Raw genomic sequence first — 4,155 nt, forward strand, 5'->3', positions numbered from 1 at the left:
TGTAGTTAATGACATTAAAAACGGTTGTCAGTTGTACTCAGTTGATAATTAATGAATTGTGACACCTTGTAACTATATCCATAATCCATCCGATTAATTGAAATGTGAAAATAACACAACTCAATAATAAAAAATGTAAAAGAGGCATTGTTAACTTCTTAATTAGATGAGTTAAACTTACCAACATCTCCAGGTCCCAGAAAGTTGAGAGACATCCATGAAAACTGCCAAGGCTGCAGCAACAAGGCCAGTAACTAAGGTACTCTTTACATGAAGATAGTTGTGTTTATTTATGTCAAAATAAATGGTGGCAGTAGTCCATCCCTTCCCATAGCCATCAAAACTCTTGGCTTAGAGACATTAAACAAAAAACACATCAAAATTCATCTTTTTTCGCTTTGATTCATAAGAAAAGAAAGAAAAATAAGATAAGGAATACAAAACGAGGGCAGAGTGTTCTAATTAGTTTTACCTGACGCAACATTCCACCAAGCAATGATGAACACATTGTTGTAAAAGCCCCAACATTTATAATGTATCTGCAATCACAATCAAGAAAAATGAATTCGAAAACTATTTAACACTTGTTTGGCTTTATGAAGAATCATAATAGAGTTGCAAATATATAAAACTTATGCTGCCCATTGCAATCCATTATCAGCAAATGGAGAGGATATAGGGGTGTTAGGATTGATATCATAGCAAGGTACTAAACCAACAACAACAACGAATACTATCAAGCAAGAACAATCATCATTTGAGTACAGTAAAAATATGAAAACATACACATACATGTTCCTCCACAAACACATACATCATCTCTCTTGATGTGTGTCATAAACCACCACACACATAGCACTGTTTCATCTGCTTCGCTGCTGGACAGTTTACAGCAGAGTGACCTTCCTCACAGCAATTATAGCATGCTCCCCAACTACTATCTTGAGGGTCAAAATATCTCGGACCCCACAGGTAGAAAATAAACAGAGTGATATACCCAACTAAGCATTCCTCAACTTATAGTATTTTTAAAATCAATCACATTTCAGATCAAATATATCAACTTACAAGCAACTTTTGCAGAACCACATTGTCACCTATCTGAACCAAACTTGCTTCCAGTTCCACAGACTCATGATTCTCTGAAGTTTTGATTATCTCATCCACCTCTTACTATGCAGCTATAATAACCTACAGAAAAAAGAAAAGCATAAAAAAATCCAAAGTATCTCACGCAAATCATTAGGAAAATTCAATTCGATATAAAATCAATAAAAACATAAGAGAAACCAGTTTTTTCAAAAATTAGAAGCAAAACATGGAATAAGACATACACTTGAATCCCCAGAGTCCAAAGAGAGGGACTTGAATTATGGTATACACATCAGCAGACTCTGCACAATGTTTAAACATACAATTCTTTCAATTTATTGGTCAATTACCTTTTATTGTCATCTTATAGAGCACCGACACTTCAAATTTAAAGTGTGTATGTTGTCAAGACTCAAGACAGCATCGACACCAACACAAGTAATTCTATTCAATTAATTACATATCCTCAAATTATCATTAGAGATATTGTGTCAGACAATGAATGGATGCTCAATAGTATCATCAATATTATACACATTATTAGCGGCTCTAACCAGTTATTTCATTTTTCCTATCATCAACGTAACAACAACATACAACATAAACAATTTACATTATTAGATTTCAAATTCCGTGTCACCTTTTTGGAAGCTCACACTCTGAGTTTGGAACTTGTTAACGGTTTGTTCAAGCAGCTTCACAACTTCTCTTAGAGCATTTCATGACTCTTGAAGCTTCAATTACTTTTTCTTCAACTGGATACAAAAAATCAAAACCGAAAGAACCTGAAATTGACAAAATACGAATTATAGATGTAAAACAGCTAGATTAGGGTTTCATATGAAAATATGAGCAAGATGAGAGAATGTGAAGATCAATTGGAAATGGAGAGAAGATAATATATCAATATGACTGGGACAAGATCGAATTGGGAATTAGACGAAGTCGTTCGCAGAAGGAGACATCGATCGGAGATGCAGACGAGGTCGATCCGAGATGCAGACGAGGTCAAGCGAAGATGCAGACGAAGTGGATCGGAGATGAATACGACGTCGATTGGAGATGCAGACGAAGTGGATCGGAGATGAATACGACGTCGATTGGAGATGCACGTGAGATTGATCGGAGAGGAAGAGACGAAGCTAGATAGCAAAGGAAACACATAGTTGGAAAAAAGATTTATGGACAATTATTTTTTTAATGAAAATAATATATATTAAAATTTTATACATACTTTTTTCTACAAACTTGTTATAAAAATTTGTAAAATTGAATCAATAAATTATTTAATTGTTTTTAAAAATAATTTTTATGTTTATTGTAAAATTGAAAATGATAATTTTTTATTTTTTATTCAATTAATTTTAATCGTAAATTACTTGCAAATATATGTTTTTTTCTTGGATCATTTTTAACTTCAAACATGAAAATAAAATAAAAAAGTAATAGAAAATATAGTAAATCAAGAACTGGTTTAGAAAAATATAAGTATTAGCTAGAAATTTTATTGGTAGTTAAAGCATATCCAATCAGTCTCAAATTAGCTTTGATATATAACTGTAGCAATATTTTGGTAGCTAATATGAATTTTTCTTGTAGTGTCCAAAACTAGATTTTTGCCCAGGAACAGCTACGGGTTTTATGCATTTTTCCATTAAAATCCAACCAATTTAATTATTTTTCATAAAACAAACACATATTCATTCATACCTAACATATAGTAGTGAATTGGAATCATAAAACATGAATTTTAACACATTGATTTTGATCCCAAATCTCAAACCCCATCATACCAAATCCCTATAACTCAACCCAAAAACTCAATTTTCCTCCTTCGATTCAGTTGCAAATCAATTTCGACCAACACAGAGACATAGCACTATAATAGTTATACTCAACCAACATTAATCCGTTTTTCTGCACTTAATTCCTCAATAATAATAATTATAAACCCTAGGTTAATTTCCCACAACAATTGATTGAACTTTTATAACCTTATTCACAGACATCAATCAATTTCAACATCAACAAAATTCAATCTCAAAGATACAAACAACCACACAAAACAGAGACAATCCATACAATCATAACCCCCACATATCATTCATCATAATCCCGTTTATAGAGCTAGAACCTCACCCTTACCTTGGATTGGAGGTCGCTCTCTATTCCGGTTGCACTTCGTTGCCGCCATAGTTCCAACCTCGCTCTTTCTCTTTCTCTGCAGCTTTGCAATTTTCTACGATAAATCTCTTTTTCTTCTCTAGAGCTCCAAACCCTTATTATTTCTTTCTTATAATAAACCTAATCTTCTTATTCCATTTAATCCAATATATAATAATAATATTATTATTATTATAACTCTTAACCAAATAATAATAATAATAATATTATTCCTCTATTGGGCTCAACTTCTCTACACCTCCTTATTATTACATACCACCATAAAATAAACCTAACCAACAACTCATATTCTAATATAATAATAATTATATTATTTCTAACTCCAATATAATAATAATTATATTATTTCTACAACTCCAATATAATAATAATTACCACATAACAACTTAAACCAACATAATAATCAAATTTCTCCGATAAATCCCAATTCGACCAATTTCCAATTATTAAATCCTTAATTAATTTAATTAAATAATTAATTAAATTCGGGGCGTTACAAAAAGCGCTCTGGTAGCCCCCTTATAAGAGCGCTTTTTCTGGAAAAGCGCTCTGGTAGCCCCCTATAAGAGCGCTTTTCCAGAATCGCTTTCGTAGGTTGCGTTTTTTTTATTTTTTATGTTTTTTTTAATCTTAGGTGGCCCTTTAAGAGCGTTTTTTAAAAGCGCTTTCGTTGCTAAATGAGGTATTTTAAAGTGCAACTTCTAATTTTAGCCTCGCAGTTCAACCTGTAATATTTTCGACCTGTAATATATTTTCAACCTGTAATATTTTCGACCTGTAATATATTTTCAACCATAGGTAGGACAATATATATATACTAATATAATACCATTATAATATCCAAAATTATATATATACATCATTATAGTTCCTGCCAAA

At 31.9% G+C, this 4,155-nt stretch overlaps 1 long non-coding RNA gene across 2 annotated transcripts; it reads right to left on the reverse strand.

Annotated features, from left to right (window-relative positions):
• On the reverse strand, nucleotides 1-2,246 carry LOC131628622 (uncharacterized). Of its 2 annotated transcripts, none has more exons than XR_009291857.1 (5): nucleotides 1,733-2,246; nucleotides 1,335-1,394; nucleotides 1,069-1,191; nucleotides 473-539; nucleotides 1-345 (listed from the first exon to the last, which is right to left on the reverse strand). It is a non-coding gene; the product is annotated as an uncharacterized LOC131628622 (long non-coding RNA). The 2 variants fall into 2 exon arrangements; XR_009291856.1 differs by having other exon boundaries at nucleotides 1-350.
• Nucleotides 2,247-4,155: the final 1,909 nt, after the last annotated feature.

Source organism: Vicia villosa, unplaced genomic scaffold (genome assembly GCF_029867415.1).
Source record: "Vicia villosa cultivar HV-30 ecotype Madison, WI unplaced genomic scaffold, Vvil1.0 ctg.000469F_1_1, whole genome shotgun sequence".
Lineage (NCBI taxonomy): Eukaryota > Viridiplantae > Streptophyta > Magnoliopsida > Fabales > Fabaceae > Vicia > Vicia villosa.